The sequence below is a fragment of the Panthera pardus genome, unplaced genomic scaffold, assembly GCF_024362965.1.
Source record: "Panthera pardus isolate Hobbes unplaced genomic scaffold, ASM2436296v1 HiC_scaffold_10, whole genome shotgun sequence".
Classification (NCBI taxonomy): Eukaryota; Metazoa; Chordata; class Mammalia; order Carnivora; family Felidae; genus Panthera; species Panthera pardus.
Genome location: NW_026526655.1, coordinates 4,152,787 through 4,172,761, shown reverse-complemented (window position 1 = coordinate 4,172,761; position 19,975 = coordinate 4,152,787).

Sequence of the window (19,975 nt, the reverse complement as noted above, 5' to 3'; positions counted from 1 at the left end):
TGGACTTCAAGTGTGGGAGAATGTTTGTAACATAATGAGAGGAAGCCTAACAGTGTTTTTACAAGAAACCCAGGGCTATTTTCTTATGACTATTTCTTTTTATTATTATTAAGTTAAAAAAATTTTAATGTTTATTTGTGAAAGAGAGAAAGAGAGACAGAGTGTGAGCCAGGGAGGGGCAGAGAGAGAGGGAGACGGAATCCAAAGCAGGCTCCAAGCTCTGAGCTGTCAGGGCAGAGCCCAGCGTGGGGCTCGAACTCACGAACCATGAGATGATGACCTGAGCCGAAGTTGGATGCTTAACCGACTGATCCACCCAGGCGCCCCAAGTTTTAAAAAAAATTTAATTCCAGTATAGTTAACATACAGTGTTCTGTTAATCTCGGGTGTACAATATAGCCATTCAACACTTCTATACAACACCTGGTGCTCATCACAAGTGCCCTTCCTAATCCCCACCCGCCTGCCAGCCTCCCCTCTGCCAACCATCAGTGTGTTCTCTAGAGTTAACAGTCTGTTTCCTGGTTTGTCTCTCTGTGTCTTGTTTCCTTTGCTCATTTGTTTTGTTTCTTAAATTCCACGTATGGGCGAAATCATATGGTATTTGTCTTTCTCTGACTGACTTGTGTTACTCAGCATAATACTCTCTAGCTCCATCCAAGTTGTTGCAAATGGCAAGATTTCATTCTTTTTGATGGCTGAGTAATATTCCATTATATGTATATATCTTCTTTATCCATTCATCAGTTGATGGACACTAGGCTGTTTCCATAGTTTGGCTATTATAAATAATACTGCTATAAACATAAGGGTGCATGTATCCCTTTGGATTAGTGTTCTTGTATTCTTTGGGTAGATACCCAGTAGTGGGATTCTTGGATCCTAGGGTAGTTCTGTTTTTAACTTGAGGAACCTCCATACTGTTTCCTGCAGTTAGCTGCACCAGTTTGCATTCCCACCAACAGGGCAAGAGGGTTCCTTTTTCCCCACATCCTCACCAACACCTGCTGTTTCTTGTGTTTCTGTTTCTAGCCGTTCTGACAGGTGTGACGTGATATCTCTTTGTGGTTTTGATTGGCATTTCCCTGGTGATGAGTGAAGCTGAGCATCCTTTCACGTGTCTGTTGGCCATCTGGATGACTTCTTTGGAAAAATGTCGGCTCATGTCTTCTGCCCATTTTTTAATTGCATTATTTGTCTTTTGGGTTCTTATGACTACTTCTTACAGTAAACCTAGATGAAAGGACAAGGCATGGCCTGAAAGTGTAACTGAGTAGTGAGGACTCTGGATGAGGTTAAACTTAACGTGGTTCAGGTACGTAGCCTGATATTCTAACTGGATTTACATTTAATTAAATGTAAAAGGAGCAAGAGGAGGGAGAGGGCAGGCTATGCCCAACATGAGTCCTCACTTCTCCTAGTGGTGGGGACTTGTCTGTCCCCCCAAAAGGGCCTGAGCTCTGCAATTAAGTAATAATTAACTCCATGCAGCTGACAGAGAGCAAACCCATGAACTTGGGAGTCAAGAGATTGGGGCAGCAGGACTGATCTTGCCTCTCAACTCAGAGGAGGGGGAGGCTGCTGTCCTCAACACGAGGTGGCCTTCGCTGAAACACATTTAAGATTTTATTCAGGGGGCGCCTGGGTGGCTCAGTCGGTTGAGTGGCCGACTTCGGCTCAGGTCATGATCTCATGGCTCATGAGTTCAAGCCCCGCGTCGGGCTCTATGCTGACAGCTCAGAGCCTGGAGCCTGCTTCGGATTCTGTGCCTCCCTCTCTCTCTGCCCCAACCCACTCACATTCTGTCTCTGTCTCTCTCTCAAAAAAAAAAAATTTAAAAAATGTAAAAAAAAAAAGATTTTATTCAGGAAATATCTTTGGAATTGGTCTAACTTTAAATCTTGTCTTTAATGAGAGCCCAAGTTCCACCCTCAATAGCGTCTGCCAGAGATAATTTAGCCTTCAAATGTCTGCAGAGAAAATGTTAGCACTTGCTGTCATGGGGAGGCCCAAGAAGACTTTGGAGAAGCCCCCTTTTATGTGGTTGGGGCAGCTAAGGACCCCGAGGAACTCGCCATCATAGCTGAGCTTTACATGTTGACTTGCTCATGAACTTACTGAGCCACAACCCATTGAGCTTTGGAGAGCGTCTGCTAAGACAATGGCTTCAGGTCTGGGGTGATTCAACTTGAACTATTCTTCCTGGTTGTGGTTAAATCCTTTGAGGTCATTCTTGGTTCATGGCAGTAAAACTGTGTCATCAGCAGAAAAGAGAAGATTTATCTTTTTCTATATTACTACGCTGGGGACACACATCCAGTTCTTTAGAAGCTATGTTAGGCTAACAAGACACAAGTTCATGGGTGAAGATAGGAGGAGCATGCAAAACTGGAGCCTGGTCTCATGCTGACCCCCTCTGCTTGTCCCCATTCCTGATTATTCTTATCTGTATCATGTTTTGTTTGTTTGTTTTTTTTTTTTTAAGATCTTGCCAAAGCCCTCAGGGCTGATGAATTCTATAATTGTTTTGTTACATTTGTTAACCAACAAAATTCCAATGAAGCAAGCCTGAAGATCAAATTAGGTTTATTTAGCAATTTATGAATCAGGCAGCATCCCATTGCGCAGTAGAAGGGAGTTCTGCCAAGCTGTGGGAAAGGAAAGGTTTTCAGAGGTGGAAAGGGGGAAGAACAAGGGACTTATTAGCAAAGAGCGTGTTGTTTGAGGCAAGGTCACCCTACCGAGGGGAGCGGAAGTGCCTAGGGGTGGATTACCTCACCGGTGCTGACCAAGTAATTCCCGGTTGACTAGTTAAAAGTCACATTCCTCGAGTGGCTGAACCTGCACTTAGGTTAAGTATTAAGTCTTGGTTGCTAACTTAGCACAAGTGACTCCATTTTGGGCCTGTTGTCTCCTTTTTAACAATTCCCCTCTTTTGATCAGACTCTCAGCGTAACTGAAAATGTGATCAAAATTTAAGGCATTAATGCCACTCTCAGCTATGCCCTGTAGTGCTGGAAGCTTCTGTCCACCCTCTGTGTGGTGCCACGGGTCCTGACATGTTTTGCTTAATCTTTGTGATCTTCACAGGCCACAACTTCAAGGTCATAGTTTTTAAATTAGCCATTCTCTTTGCTCTTTTTCTGACGTTCCATTCTTTAGGGAGATCAATGTTTGGTGGTTAGTGGCTGAAAGTGTACATTTAAACCTTCTGAGAGAATACAACACACCAGGGAGGTTACTGTGATCATTACAAGCACGATAATTCTCAATGTGTGGACTACACTTTGGAGCAAAGACCCAAACCAATCAAAATCAAATAAGTCAAAGAAAGACCTTGCTGATGGAGTCACTTTTTTACACCAGTGGCTTGCTCCCCACTTTCCCCCGCACCCCGCCATCCACCCTCAGTTTGTTATCTGTATTCAAGAGTCTCTTGTGGTTTGCTTCCCTCCCTCTCTGTTTGTAACTATTTTTCCCCTTCCCCTCCCCCATGGTCTTCTGTTAAGTTTCTCAAGATCCACATATGAGTGAAAACATATGATATCTGTCCTTCTCTGCCTGACTTATTTCACTCAGCATAAGACCTTCCAGTTCCATCCACGTTGCTGCCAATGGCAGGATTTCATTCTTTCTCATTGTCAAGTAGTATTCCATTATATATATAAACCACATTCTTCTTTAATCCAGGTACAGCAGGTTGGTGTTGACCACAGCATGGACACGTCCTTGCTCAGCTAGCAGATGATTGAGGGTTATCCTATTGTCAAGAACAACTTGGGCCAGAGTCTAATGATCTCTGTTGGGCAGCTATTTATCATCTTAGCAATGAATCACGTGATATTTTTAAGACTTAAGAGACTTTTCTGTTCATATTCTCATTTACATTTGATCCTAACCAGAGAAGTATGTCTGTGCCAAAGGATGTGAGTCCTGAGTCATGAATGACTCTTGAGGATTCCTTTTTAACTTGACGATGTAAATCCGGGTGAGCTGACCAGAGAGGTGACTCCGATCATTTGTGGAAAGTTAGGGAGCACCGGTAGAAAACCCGAGAGCCAGCCATTCCGGCATTCATAGGACCAAGAAGCATGATAACCCCCAGGGACAAAGATAAACCCGGTCAGGGCACAAACCATCCCAGCTAAGATATTGCCATTAACAGCATAAGCAGGGATTGTTGCATTTACTGTTCAAGCTGGGGTTCAGATAGGTTTTCAGCACAATTTGGGAGGAAAATCTCCGAGCTTGAAATAAAGAGTCATTCTGAATACTTTGTGGAGATGGGTGCTTCTGGTGAGATTTTCTAGTGAAAAGGAGCTCGTCCAAACCAGGTAATCATGAGCATAGGAGGAGCAAGCGTGTTACAGTTTGCTTAGGGATTTGTGTCTGACTGCGCACGTATAGTTATAATCTGAGAATGGTCAAAAGTCACAGGGTGTTGTTCTGGCTCTAAGAGTTGACCGTGGTAAGAAACTTCCAAGAGTGGGGTCAATCATGGTTCATAGTGACATTGGGGATGGAAGAGAAACTGGTGCCAGGGAAAACCAAAGGTCTCCAGTATCATGGATACATTGGGATCTCTGATGACAAATCCAGCAGGCTGAGAATTACCCCCCATAGCAATGCCTGGGGGATGTGAATGAGGGCATTATCTCTCCAGGCCAGTGCCAGAGTAAAGGAGAGGAAGAGAAACAAGCAAAGTTTCATGTTCAGTTCAAGCATGGGGTCTTGAACCGGTGTCTTGGGCAGAAGCCATGGACCTCGATGTCGGCTACTTCTCTTCTTTGTCAATTTGCCTCAAGGCCTCCAGTATCTTCACTGGACCAGGAGTCAGGGGAAACCATCTTTGGCCATGAGATGCATACCCTGGCTCAATGCCCTCTGGTTCTGCGGCAATGACAGTGGTCTGGAGCACTTAGAAAGGTCCCTTCTTCCAGGGTTCGAAGGCTGCTTTCCTCTAATGACACTTGCAGAATACTCAGCAGGCTCTAGACTGTGACCCACAAGATCCTTTGATTGGGATATAGGGAGTCTTCTTTATCCTGTTGATAGGCTTTAGCCTATCATTACAGCAGCCAGTTAGCCTAGAGTGAGACGAGGGATCCACAGAGTGTTGTATACCAAATAACGGTGGTCTGCCCATGACTATCTAGTGTGGAGTGAGTCTGTTTCCCCAAGTGGGTACTGTGAATAGTCCTCAAGGTCAGAGGTGATGCCTTAGATCAAGGGAGTCTAGCATCCAGTAGTTTCTACAAGCTTAGAGGTTTTAAGTTAAAGGATCCCATTATTTATTATTTCTCCTAACCTTGCCTGATGGTTCAGGGTGATAGGGACAGTGATCATTCTAAGCAGGTTTGCAAGGTTTTTGTTGAGGCTTGTATGATTTGCCCAGGGAAGGGGTTGCCTTGACCACTGAAGATTGAGGAAGGCGTACCATGTGTGGGGAACACACTTTCTAGCAGTTTCTTTGCCACTGTGAGGACACCAGCATTGTGGCAGAGAAGGCTTTAGCCCCTCCAGAAAATGCCCCTACAGTAACCAGAGCTACTAATAATCTGTAGGAGGTGACAGCTGAATGAGGTATAGTCGCAGGTGCTCAAAGGGTCCAGAAGGAGGAGGATTGAGGCCTCTGGGGACAAAAATAGGTTTCCCAGGAATATGGAACTGACAGGTCAGACATTGATGACCAACTGTTATTGCAATTTTATAGAACTTTCTCCGCCAGTATTTATCATTTGAGTCATCTCAAATGCACCATGGTGGGCGAATGAATGCAAAAACTGAAGAACAGGGTTTGCCAGAGAGCCAGGGAGAACCAAGCAGCTGTCTTGATGTTCCCATAACCCGGCGTGTTTACTGAACTGGCAACACTCGTGTGCCCAGTGTGATTCCTCTGACTTGGGAGCAGGTGGTTGACATGTTGCAAAGACATCAGGATGTCCACGGTCTGGCAATGAGAGGCGATTTCTGCAGAAGCAGGGTGCCACAACCTTCACAGGATCTGTCACTGCTGCCTTTGTGTGAAAGTCAGCTGGGCGTTTCCCTGATGCTCGGGTTCAGTCTTTTTAGTCTGAGCCTCAGTTTTCATGACATCAGCTTCAGAAAGTAAAAGAATGACGGTAAAAAGCGTCTTCACTTGATGTACATTTTTGACTGTGATCCCAGTGGACAGAGAAGTCCCTTTGTTTACATGAGATCCCCAAATTATGGACGGCCCCAAAGGCATACCAGTAGTCAGCATAAATCCTAACAATTTGTTCTTTTGGTACCTGCCTTCTCCAGGAAGGGCACAGAGCTTGCTTGTTGGGCTGATTCAGCCAGTGGAAGACTTCCTCTCTTGAGCAGTTCACATTGGCTGGTAACAGCATAACCAGCTTGGAAATTCCCTTTCTTGGTTTGTACAATAAAACCCATCAACAAACCAAATTAGATTTAGATTAGTCAAAGGAGTGTCTGGTGAATCAGGTTGTGGTGTCACGAAATGGGACCTTATTCCCTCACAGTCATGGGGCTGGTCTTCGTCAGGCAGGAGTTAGAACATTGGATTTAGAACAAAGGATTTCCGAGGGGGTGAGTCTCCCAGAGGCGTGTTGGGTCAGTTGAGAATGAAGAAGCCTTGAACTACGTGAAGACGTTGTGAACAAAGTCATCTCCTGAGGTTAAACCCACTGAGGTTTCTACCACCTCGTGACTGTGGCTGTAGCCTTGAGGCAGCTGGGATGGACACAGGCAGTGGAGTCCAGTTGTGTGTTGGCACAAGCAATGGGCCAGTGTTTCCTGCCATGGTCTTGCGTGGGCATCCCCAGGGCTCGGTTACCTCTTTCACGCACAAATAAGGTGAAGGTTTGAATAGTTAGGTAGCCCTAGGCTAGGCTGGGCTGGTGGTGCTTGTTTAGTCTTAAAAAGGCTTGCTCCTGTGTGTCTTCCCAGGGAAAAGGTTCGGGGACTGGAATTTTAGCAAGTTCATAGAGTGGGGAAGCCAACAAGAAAATCAGGAGCCCATAGTCTAGCCCAGCCAGGGCTAGAAACCCACCAGGCTGTCAACTTACTTGTGGGGATAGGACGTTCTCAGATTAGCTTAATCCTTTCTGGAGACAGCTGGGTTCTTTCAGAACTTAGATTATGACCGAGGTCAGGAGCGGTGTCTGGAGATCATTATAATTTCTCCTCAGAGACCTGAGACCTGATGTGCCTTTGCAGCTGAGTATTGCAACAAATACATGGACTCCTTCACGGACATCTCTTGGAGAGCTGAGCACAGCAAGGGGTTGTCTCTATGTCGTAGGGGGCTGATTTCCCGGAGAGCGAGAGGTCCTTCACTCTCAGTGGGGCACTCAGGAGAGATAAGAAGGGGCCTCATGGAATCCCCGAGGCATGACTGTCCGGGTATGTTGTTGATTGCTCTGAGTCAAGGCAAACAGCTATTGGCTATTAGGGTCCACAGGGATGCTGGAGAAGTCTGAGCAAAGGCCTGCATTGGTGAACCATTCTGGATCTGGTGGAACTTGGGAGACAGGGGGGTGTGTGGGTTTGGGACAACTGGGAAATGGGAAATAACTCTCCTGTTAGTGGCTCTCAAGTCCTGGACAAATGGCCACCCTGCCCATTAGGTTTCCTGACTGGCAAAATCTGTGTGTTGCAGGGGCTGATACGGGGAATGACTAACCCTGGGCTTCTGCTATCAGTGTGAGGCCTGGTATAGCCTCAGGCTGTAACGGATATTGAGGCAATTTTTGCAAGAGGTGTAGTCATATCGACCTGAATCTTTATAGTCTCTGCACTTGCTGTTATCCCAATGTCAAAATTAGAATCAGCCTACAGAGTTTTGGGCACCTTCATTAAATTAAAGCATGTTTCATTGGAATCCTTCCCCTTCCATATCATGGATAGATTGTAAAGTTCCTAAAAGGTCAGAGTCAGCTTGGCCAGGAAATTCTAAGGCAAAGTCTCCATTGCTACCAAAGTGTATTAACTCTTTTAGTTTAGAGGGGACGTCTGTGCTTAATAGATTGATTGGGGCTTTATCACACAGCAGAAAAGGAGGCTGTTCTCTGAAAGGCCCCCAGAGTCATTTGTGTTTCTGATTGAGACAGAAACTCCCTCTGAACTTTCCTAGATACCCCCACTATGGAAACCTTTCTTTTATTCCCAGGGAGATGTTGTCCTATGAGGGTGGGATTTAAAGTAGCTCCCGTAGCTAGCAGAATTTGGCAAGATTTTCCATTAATTTTAATTGTAGTTTCCCATGGCTGTTTAAGGGTATTTCTGATAGTGTTTAGCAGAAGGTCCCTCAAAGCCCCATCAGTTTTAGGAGGAACTCAACCAGGGGCTCTTGCTTGGGGGCACTGAGGAATTTGCATCAGACCTTTGGGGACAATCTTTTCTCTAGGGCCCCTGTTGATTACAAAAGAGACATTGGCCCCTGGGACAGACTTTTGATGATGGGCCCCTAGAGGATGTGATCTGGGAGGTCCAGGTGTTATTTTGATCTCTGGCCCTGGAACTGTTGTATCTGTGTGGCCGTTGGTTTGGCAAACCTCTGTTTATAACCTTGGTCCAAAGTCCTTTCAAAGTGCTCAGCTATGGTCACGAGTTCAGTCAGGATTATGGCTTCTCATCCTCTTTTCTGTCTTTTTATTAACCTACTAATCTCAGCAGATAATTCATTGACAAATAGGTCAGCCAGAGCAGGTGGGGTGGCCTCATCTGTTGTACGGAATCCAGAATGCCCTAGGAAAAGCACTTCCGAACGGGCTTTAAGTCTGCCACGGCTTCATCTTTCTCTGGTTTGCACGTTGAATAATAAGCCAGGTAACATGAGCAGGGAAGGCTCCAGAAATGGCTTGTGAAAAAACAGTTGCTATAATGCTAGCTTTCCCTGGTCCAAAAGAGGACTACGTTGGAAATTGAGGATCATGGGATCCTCATGGGATCATGCCATTCTGCTTCCAGCCATCAAATTCTGGGGCTTCAACAGGTCCTACTAAAGTGCACAAGTAGATGAACGTCTGGCCTCATGGGGTCTTGAGACCTGAGAAGGATTCTAAACTCTTCAAAAAACATTTGGGGATTCTCCCTGGGTTTAGGCAATTCTTTAACTATGGCCTTTAGTTCAGTAGTAAGCAAGGAGTGAAAATATATGAGGATCACCCCCACCTTGGGCAGTTTTATTTTAGGAGATATCTCTTTAATCTTCTCTTCCAAGTGGAAAGGCAGGTCAGACTGAGAGCTAGCAGACCAGGAGGATTCAGGTAAAGAAGGGCGAGGTTTGTCAGTCCAGTCATCCTGTGTTTTAGGTTCCTCTTGTGTCTTTAATTTTTCACTGGCCTTTTCCAGTGAAACTTTCAATGAGACAATTTTTGAATCTTGAAGACTTTTCGATGCGTTTGCATGCCAGTTAAAGCAGGTATCCCATTCCTTTCCTTTAATTCAGGAACCCTTACTTTCAAGTACATTTCTTCAATGAATGATCTCGTCTTATTGGAACGTTCCCCCAAGGGCCATTGTACCTCTAGGTGGCTGTTAGTAAGATTTTGCCATTTTTGTAGCTATTTATAACTTTCAGAACCCTCGTTTTTAGACATAAAATAAGCAGATGTGCCAGAAAGTGGTATGCGGAACTCTTCAAGGTTAAAAATTCCATTAGCTGATCCTTTGGGTTTCTCAGATCCAATCTCCTATCTAAAGGAGATGTGCCCTGGGTTGGAGATTGTGTAGCATTTTATAGTGTGCCTTGTTGCATGGAAATTTTCTTGGGGTCGACGGGTGACCTAGAGTCAATCTAACCAGTTCTGTGACCAATTTATCCTATCAAGGGAGTCTTCTTGAGGTGGAGAATGCTCTAATGGGCTTTAAGTGCCCAATCTGTGCCCACCAATTCTCACAGCTTTTTGGCTTTTAAGATCCCCATTGGAAATAGCCTTTATCTACACAAAATAAGACAAAAATATGTGCACCTTAACATACTAGCGGTAACTATGAGATGTTACTGGAGACTGGCCATAAGAAGACTGTGCATGCCACCCCAATTCCCAGCATGGATTAAACCAGCAGACTCCAGTAAGTGCAGATTGCAGACTGGAACTGGGGAAGGGTTCCAAACAACTGCACCAAGGGCTAGAGACTCGGATTCCAGATGAAATGTACTGCCAGCTCAAGTTGACCTTCTAAGCTCGGAACTGGAGAATGATTACATCATGAGATCAATGCAAAGAGAGCATAACTCAGAATGGAGAGTAACTTGGATGCCTGCGTGGCCCAGTCAGTTAAGTGTCCGACTTTGGCTCAGGTCATGACTTCACGGTTTGTGGGTTCGAGCCTTACATCAGGCTCCGTGCTGATGGCTCAGAGCCTGGAGCCTGCTTTGGATTCTTTGTCTCCCTCTCTCTCTGCCTCTCCCCTGTTCACACTCTGTCTCTCTCTTAAAAATAATTAAACATTAAAAAAAAAAAAAAGAATGGAGAGTAGCTTACCCACAGTCCAGGGAAGTGGGGAGAAAGACAATGAACTAAAAAAGGAATTTACCTATGTTTCCTGTTGTCCCCAAACGCCATCAGAATTTCACTTCTGATCCCGCCATTGCCAGCAAATCTGTTAAACAACAATAATTCAACTGAGTAAATTTAAAGCTCAAGTGGGCTTTATTCAACAATTTATGACTCAGGCAGCATCCTATCCAGCCACGCTGTAGACAAGGAGAGGTCTTTAAAGGCAGAAAGGGGCCAGAAAAAGGAAATTATTAGCAAGGAATGTGCTGTTTGAGGCAAGGTCGTCCTCTTAAAGGCAGTGGAAGGGCCTATGGGGGTGGATTACCTCACTGGTGCGGACCAGATCATTCCAGGTTGATGGGTTAAAGTTCAGCTTTTTGGAGAGACTGAAACTGCTGTCAGGTTGGGTATTAAGTCTTGGTCTGCCACTGTGGGATTTAGCACCATGACTCCATTTGGGGCCTGTTGTTTCCTTTTTAGCACACTCTACAGCGTTGGTCTTTAATTAGCTTTTGATTGCTTAATCGCAACTCCTTGGCTTCCTCAGCCCCGTCAAAGAATATCATGCTAACGAATTCACTCCCAGGGCTGTCTCAAAGAACACCTAAGGAAAACCATTGGAATGCATTTTACACATGCAAAAATGCTTCAGAAAAATCGCCAGTGCATCCCATTCACAAATGCTTCTGCGTGTCAGCTGCACTTCGTTAGCTATAGACATTTCTTGAGCGCTTCATCTTGACCACAAATATGAAGTTGCTGACCGTCAACTGTTCTCGCGGAGAGAGTGGCCGTGCGCAGATGCTTGAGTCAGCACACAGGCCCTCAGAGCAGACCCCTTGGCCGGGAGACAAAAGAGAGCGGCCACATTCATTTATCAGGGCTTTAATGAGGCCTGCAGATTCTCATTTCTGTGCCAAAAAATAGAATGAAACGCAACGTGGTCAAAGATGCACAAGTGGGGGAAATCCTTCCATTCAGGAAAAAATAAAGGGAGATAGTAGAAAGAGGTACAGAAAGGTGCAGCTTGCTGAGTTTTTCCGAGGTTATTTTGCTTTAAACGTATTCCTCTGGTGTTTGCCCCAGATTCCTACTTGTCACTGAACTTTGGCTAATTGCCTTGAAGCATAAGAATGAATGGGGCATTCACACAAGCTGGGGGCTGGGGCAGCCTCTCGATGCCACTGCCGAGGGTTCCTGTGTGCACAAGACCTCTCTCCTCCCCACCCTCAGGTACCCACACTTCTGAAGGAGGATGTTCCTTAGTCTGTGCTTGAGCTTCTGGAATGGAATTTAGCCTTCAACCACAATTGTTATTTTTCCTCCAGCTAAAACCTTGTATTCATCAAGCTGGGTGGTCTATTACAATGTAATAGCTCTAAGAATGTGAGTGATTTACAGAATTCATAGACCTTATCACCAAAGGGGTAGACCAACATGTGCTTCAATTCAGGGCATAGATGTTTGTTGTTAAAAGATTATCCTTAAGCACCATTCTTAGGTGGCTGGGTAACGTCTTCAAAAGTTGTAGATAATTGAAGGAAATATATTAAAGCAGATTTCTGTTTCTATCAGCAACTTATGATTTCCCCTCTCCTCGTCCCTGGGATAGCTTTATAAAACTTCCTGACTAGTCCTCCTAAGAAGTAACTCTGGATAATGGAGCCTCAATGCCTCTGTTGATGTACCATTGCAGTCACTGAGAGGAGGGGCTAGGCCGGTGATTGCTGGCCTTTGGGAGTTGCTTACATTAGCAATGGTAGATTCTGGAGAGCCACATCTTTTCTTCTAGAATGGCAAAGCGACTTTAAAAAACACAAGCAACAGGTTAGAATTTCTTGCCATTTGGTGGACATCTCAGGTATCTTCGTGGGGTTAACCAGCAAGGAACTGCCAAGCGCCAGCTGACAGGAAAGGCCACCTTCAGAGAAAGTGTGGCACTCCTGCTCAGGATGAAATGTCTCTGGACGACAGGACGGGTGGAAGCCGACTGTCGGAAAGATAGCGTCCACGGTTACTTTATCCGAGATCTAAGAATGAACTGCAAAGGTCACAAAATTTATATCAGGCGTTTGCATCTTCCAATTCAGTTATTTCTGGTAACTCCTCCAACCCCACCTCCGCTGGAAAGGATTATGTACACTGGGTGGCAAGTCTGTGTATCTTAAGACAAGGATGTGTAGGTCCGTAACTCCCTGCCCACAAGCTCTCGATGGAAGCGGGGAAAGATTTATTTTTCTGAGCGTGGTCTGCATTGCTTCCTTGGTTTACACTAGTACGTGTCTGCCCGAGGAACGAGCTGTGCAAGCTTTCAGGTAAGGAGGGGCTGGGGCGCGGTTAACAAGGCACGAATGGCCTGACTCACACACAGAGCTCTGAAATACAGGCAGGTCCCAGCTGGCCGGGGCTCTGCCTTGTTCTTGATGATGATGGTCCTCGCCAGCAAGACTGAGCACGGCGTGCTGAATCCTGCCGGCTCCCCAGGCCCGCGTGAGGGGGGGCCGTGCCTGGAGGATCTCGGGACCAGCCCGTCCGCTCCCTCGCTGGAGAGGACTGATGTCTTGCGTTTGTTTGGAATATCGTTTCCGTGATTCTTTTATTAAAACCAGCCGTGTCGGGTTCCCCTAAACTATTCTTAGCTCAACAAACCGAAGGATGTCGAATAGTGAAAGTGTCATCCGAGTTATAAAATGGAGAGGCAGGTCCCCCTCTGGTTTCTCGGGAAGACATAATGAGGGGACCCGGCGGAAACCCAGAGCTGCGACGGAAGGAGAAATCGGTTTAGAAGACAGGGCAAGAGCTTCGAGCCAGAGGTGACGGGGCAGTCCAGGAGGAGGGATGTCACCGCCCGCTCGAGGACTGGGAGCTGGAAGGAGGCCCTTGCTTTGCTAGATGAGGAGGCGTGAAGGGAAAGAATGGGGCCAGCTGCCCCCGAGCGACGGAGCTGGTTCTAGAATCCCTACCTCTGAATCTTGGTCCGTAGATTCTTGCACCCAGACACAGGGGTTCCCAACGAAGCGAAAATAGAGCTGAAGCAGGCAGGACCCAACTATTTACATACATTTCCCCGATTCCGTGACAGGCCCTGGCACTTCTCTGAGTGTTCCGCTTGTCGTCGCAGAACGTGGCAAGTCCGCTGCTTCCCTGCGGGGTGGACGGTTGTCACTACAAATCTCGCTCAACTGGTGCGTGTCTCCATCACTGATGTTCTTATTTTATCTGATGCAGGACGCACTGGTGTGTGACCAGCTGACACGTGGCACTCAAAGTGTGTCACACCAGAGCCTTGGTGCCTACGGACCTTGGCTGGAATGTGCTGGATGCGACATCAGAAGTCCTAAATAATTGGCAAAGGGTCCATAATTGGCTCCAGATGCCCCTCACTCGACGTTCCCCAACCTTGTTATTTCCGTGGAATTCGCAAAAGCAACTGGTGTCCCAAGGGAAGCGTGAGTGTGCCTCTGACCCCGAAGGGCCTTTTGCACTCGCCTTGAAGTTGGGGCCTTCTCACCTGCAGACGCCCTTTGCTAGGCTGCTCCTGCGACCGTCCCAGGCCTTCCTGCGGGCTCACCAGCCCCTCAGCACCGGCCTGTCTGTCCGTTCTGGGTTGTGCTTTCCTCGCTGCTCCTTGGTTGTGTTTGCCTTCTCAGGCTCATCTCTTCCTTGGATGTCATCATTATTATCGCCCAACGCTAAAAATCCCTTTCCGCTTCTTCAAATCTGGAAAACAAAATTAAGTGAATTCACTTGAAGCCCGTTACAAAAACGAAGGATCGCAGATTGTTCCTCTCTTACTGTTTTGCCATCTTGAAAACAAGTCTGCTGACCCATTGCTGAGATCAAACCACAGAGCCCCGTTATCCCAAGAGGTCAGAGTGTCAGTTCCTCTTTATTTCTTTCTGCGAATGGGACTCGTGTTGCCGTGTTGCCTCCTCTCGCCTGATTAGGGGGAAGCTTTATGCTTTTCAGTTATGGTCAGGGTCCTGGATCTCGCTGGTTCCCCAGAGCACCTGGGTGCCAGGCAGGCCTGGCCTCATTACCCTCCTTCCGGAGGAAAGTGATGTGGCAGGGTCATAGCCACCGGGCACTGCTGGAGCGGGACTTTCGGGGGCCTTGCACTTCCCCCATCTTAGGACACCCTGGGACCTGCAAGGGGGTGAAGGTCGTGAGAAATGAGTCAAGGCTGGTGAATCACTCTGTCCTGCGGGTGGGACCCTCCATCAGACACCTGGGCCGTGGGGCCGGATGGGGGTGGGGAAGTGGGTGAGCCTGAGAAAAAGGACACTTCCTGGATTTTAAGGCCACTCTCCCCAACTTAATCGTTTCTCTGAAATCCAGGATGTAACTCATTTACGTGGAATTGTTTCCTTGTTTTTCCTAGTTTTAGAAATAATTGCCGAAGTCCTTTACCAAAGTCATTACCGGTCAGCGTAAACCAGTCGAAGGGCACCATGCTATTGCAGGAAGCCCAGGAGGGTGGGGTCTGTTTTCATTCTTGTATTAAATTTCTACATCGGCCCTGAGTGGGACTTACTTTGTCTAATACTTGGTGTCTTTATCTTTAAAATGAAGAGGTTGGATTGACTTATTTTTAGGGTCATTTTCTGATTAGCAAACCGATAAGTTGACATATAATTAAGTGTGGGGCACAGCGTATGTGTCCAGGAGCGAAGGAGACTGTGTGGAGGGCTGATGGGGGCAGGCGTCCTGGAGGAGGCAGGGATTTGCCTTTGGCGATGGGAGGCCCCGCTGAGGGTCAGACAGGGGAGCGTGTGGAGCACACGAGGGGGGTCCTAAGTGCTCAGAGAGGCAGGGGTCAGGGAGGTGACAAAGGGAGTCTGAGAAGGGGAAATCCGGAAGGAACTTTCCACCCGATGGCACATAAATAAAAATGTGGCTTTTCGCCCCCGTGTGCCATAATGATAAAAGAAAAGATGGGGTTTTTCTGTTTGTAAATGAATATTCCTTTCAGAACTTTCTATATTATCCCCCAAATAGCCTCTCATCTCTTCAGTTATGCCCCCAAGTGGCCCTAAGTCCCTTTGGCAAACGGAGCTCCCAACAAGTGGGGTCAAATCCCCCTTGCGAGGGGGGAGGACCTGGGGCAGGAAGGACAGGTGCTTGCTCACCCCCTCGGCCCTGTGGTCTCTGCCTGGAGGGACCACTCCCTCTGAGCTCATCAGGGCTAATGAGGTGGGTGGCCGATGTGTCACCGCTCAATCCTCTGACCTCTGGACTGCCTGCCTAGGCAGGGCGCAGGGAGTCACCTGAGCTACTGTCTGGGTCGGGCTCACTTGACGACAGCCTCGGGTCACAGCCTCGGGTCCCATCCCAGGTCTAAACACTGCAGCTTTGGCGACAAGTGCAGGTTACCCTGGTGGGGACAGGCCACCTCTCTCCTGTTACTGCTTTGGAGGCCCACGCGGATGGAGTTTGGGCACGAATGTCCCCTCTCCACTATGCAGACGGTCATTAGCCTCCAGGGACGTCGTGGAAAAGCCATCAGATTTCCTCACTTCTTGGTTCATCTCACAGGCCACCAGCAAGGGCTGTGCAGCTGGGATCTCAGGTTCCGGAGCAGTCATCCCTGCACTGGGGGGCTGGTCTCTCGAAAGTGAGTTGCATTTGGACGCTCCTAACCCCCGCCCCCCGGCTCAAGAGCTGGGACTCGGTGGGGTCACGTCTCAGAAGGGCTGTCCTGAGAACCAACCACCCCTGCAGCCAAACCCCCTCAACTGCCTTCCTTTTTTTCCTGCAGAGCAATGCAATGAGGTTAGCCCTTGGGGCCCGTCCAAGAAGCAAACCGTCATGATTAGGAAATACGCGCGTTAAATAATTTCCCTGGGCTTCATTTGCTCTCACAACCCGGCCGGGCCTCGCGGCCCCCAAGCCTTTTTCCTTACTCGACTGTTTTAGATCAGGTTCCAGGACCTTACCTGAGCATCCCCGCCCCCACGCCCCGCTTCCAGTCCTGGCCATTGAGCCCAGATAGTTTCAAATCACAGAAGCTTAAGGCTGAAAAGCATTTTGACAGGTCCCCGCGGCCCAAGGTAAATGCCTTTTCTCGGGTTTTGCCGAGTGGTTCCCTCCAGCACGCAGGCTCTGGACGCAGGCGCCGGGCAGCCCCTCAGCGCAGCCCTGAGCCTCGGCCCTGCCTTCGCCCACCTGCAGCTGGCCCACCTCGGGGACATCTGCTCTGGGCCAGGCAGAGCACGAAAGTGAACAGGACCAGGTCCCAGAGGTGGCAATAGGGTGGAAATAGGGTAGCACCTTGCATTAAACAAGATGTGAGCGGCCTTACCCCTCCCGAAGGTAGAGTTACTTCGAGTCTACCTGTATCTCAAATAACATTTACAAAAACATTTTCTAGAGTATTCTAGCTCAGACCTGCCCAGTGCTGGGGCCAGTGTGACAGCCTCAGGCCTCGATGCTGCATCTCGAACAATGATTACATCCAGATCTGACTTTTTAGCATGTGGCCAACAGAAGCCACTGATAATTTCCTGAAAACACTCTTTTATTTGATATTTGCATTGGTTGTTTTATTTTTCTGAAGTTTTTTTTATTTTTTATTTATTTTTGAGAGAGAGAGGGAGAGAGAGAGAATCCCAAGCAGAGCCCGACATGGGGCTTGAACTCACAAACTGTGAGATCATGACCTGAGCTGAAATCAAGAGTTGGATACTTAACTGAGAGAGAGAGAGAGAGAGAGAGAGAGGGAGAGGGAGAGGGAGAGGGAGAGGGAGAGGGAGAGGGAGAGGGAGAGGGAGAGGGAGAGAGGGGAGGGAAGAGGCAGAGAGAGAAAGAGAGAGAGAGAGAATCCCAAGCAGAGCCCAACATGGGGCTCGAACTTACAAACTGTGAGATCATGACCTGAGCTGAAATCAAGAGTCAGATGCTTAACTGACTAAGCCCCCCAGGCACCCCTGCATTATTTTAATCCGCTGAGATTTATGGAGAGCCCTGGTGGTTCAGTGGGGAACAGGTCAAGGTGCTGTGTTCCCACACGGCCTTCACAGCCCCGCAGGGAAGCAAATGGTCCCAGTCTCACAGGTCGGTGTCTGGGCACAATTGTGGGAAGTGGCTTGAGGGAAGGAAGGCATTCTTGGAAAGTCCCAATGGGGCAGGAAAGGCTTCCGGGGAAAGGCTGTTCACATGGAGCCCTCCAGGGTTACTGGTGTCAGCCAGGAAGGAAACGGGGGCCCAGGAGAGAGGAAAGTTGTGGAAGAGCCCGGCCCGCAGGACCAGCAAAGGAGAGATGTGGTCCGCCGGCAGGAGGCAGCAGGGAGCCGGAGGGCGTGGGGGTTGAGAGCCGGTGAGGGTGGGCGTCTTTGCCCTGCAGCAGTGGGGACTCCCTTGAGGCCATTAGTCCCCGCACACGCCTATCAGATGGGCCTTTCTCTAGGGTCCCCCGGGATGCTGAGTGTAGACGGTAGCGGTCCAGAGTGGAAGGGAAGAGCCACCAGGAGGTTGAAGCCCTGGTCCAGGGGAGCGGAGGTGAGGCTTCAGTGAGAAGCTTCGTGCTCATGCGAGATGTCTGGGTCAGAGATGCCGCCATGACCCTTGCCAGTCTGCACGTGTGGCCTTGGGTGAGTCGCCTCTGACTGAGATCTGGAGGGGCGCTCACAAAAGGAGGGGAGAAAGGCCAGCCCAATCGGCAAGTGGGGGCTCCGCGTTAGCTGCTCCCAGGGTCCGTGCATAAGTATGCCAGGGCCCCCCTCCCCGGGTGTTCCTGTGTCCCGGCCCTGCTCTCAGTGTCTCGTGGGGTTGCCTCACTGAGTCACCCCACAGTCACCCGAGGTAGCTCTGGTTCCACTCCCATTGTACATATAGAGAAACTGAGGCACGTGGCCATGAGACCATCCCCCTCAGGCGGTCTGAGCGCTCCACCCTGTCCCTGCCCCCCGATTTGGGGGAGCCGGGCAAGCCCCCCCCCCCCCCCCAGAGAGGCCAGTGGCCACTACTCAGCTCAGCCAGTTGTTGCTATGGAGGGATCTGGGTCAACAAGACCTTTTGAGTTGTTGAGGTCTGGATTTTTGTGTTATCACCAATCCCTTCACATTTTTCAAAAGCACTGTTGGAGTCAAAGAAAATGGGGGAGGATACTTCAGTTTTATGTCCTTGAGTTAAAGGTCGGAAGAGGAGGAGGGGGTGTCCCAGATACAGAGAAATAGGGGTGGCCAGAGGGGCGGGGTGTCCCAGGCCGCATGGGCGGAAAGCAAGGGATACGTCCGCCCAAGGAAACTTGCATTTGTGGTTGAATTTTCTCCTCTTCCCTTGTCCTGGGTGGGCATTCTCCCTTTTGTGGACGGTTCTCTGAATGTCCTTCCCTTTTCCTTCCTGAGGTCCTCCAATCATTCTGCATTCCCAGGCAGGAGGCACGGAGGTCCTGGGTGATCTGGGTCCAGCAGTGACACCTGTGGCCTGGGAGCCAAGGCTGAGTGACGTAAGAAACTGGGACCTGTCTCAGGTAGATCAGGTGGGCCCCAGGACCCACCTGGCAAGGGGCTGCAGACCGACCACCCATGGGGCAGAACTGGGCTCACAGAGAGTTTGGTTGGGGCCACCCAGCTGCAAGGAGTTTCCGGTGTTTAACGTTCATCCACTTGGCTTGCTTTACCAACTTCCCTACCCGCCTGTGCTCCCTGGGCAGGTGAGTTTGAGACCCTGCAGGAAAACTCAGCGAGTCAACCACAGACTTCAGGGCAAAAGACAGGTGGAATGAATGAATGGATGAATGGATTAATGCATGACCCAGCAGATCCCCTATGACAGCCCCATCCCATGTCCCTAGCATCATGAGCTCTGTGTCGGGGGCAGAATTGGGGTGTGATTTCCTGCTCCTTACCCTGCTCCAGGACCCCCCCCCCACCACCACCACCAAGTACTACCCTCCTAACTTGGGGAGGGGAAATTCCTGGCAAAAATCAGTCATCCAGAAAGCATCCTTTCTTCCCAACCCCTCATTCTGCACCTACTGCATAATAAGATTAATAAGGGCACCTAACGCTCCCCACTTCTGGGGGCTCCCCAGACCCCTGCAGCGTTTGAGTCCCATTCTGTCATTTCCCTGCAGACCCAGGGTCAGGCTTGGGTTCCAGCCCACAGCAGTTTCTGTGCTCAGACTACAGCGGGGTCTGTGCTCGCACAGTCCGCAGGGAACCACGCCCCTGAGCCAGTGCTCGTCTGGGGAGCCTGATTTTCTGTCTCCCTGCCTACCCCTCAAGACTTCCCTGACATGCCTCCTGAGGGCCCAGAGGGTCCCCGGGGTCTGCATTACACTCTTTCCTGGGGAGCCCCCAGCTGGGGCCGGGCCACTGCTCAGACTTCAGAAGCAACCACGCCGGCCCCTCCGTGCCACCTCCAAGCTGTAGGGCGGAGGTCTGTTTATTTTGGGTTTGATGAGTAAATCATGTGGAACAAAATCAAAAGCTCGGCTGAAGTCAACACAGATGACATCTGTCACTTCCCCTAATCCCTCAGGC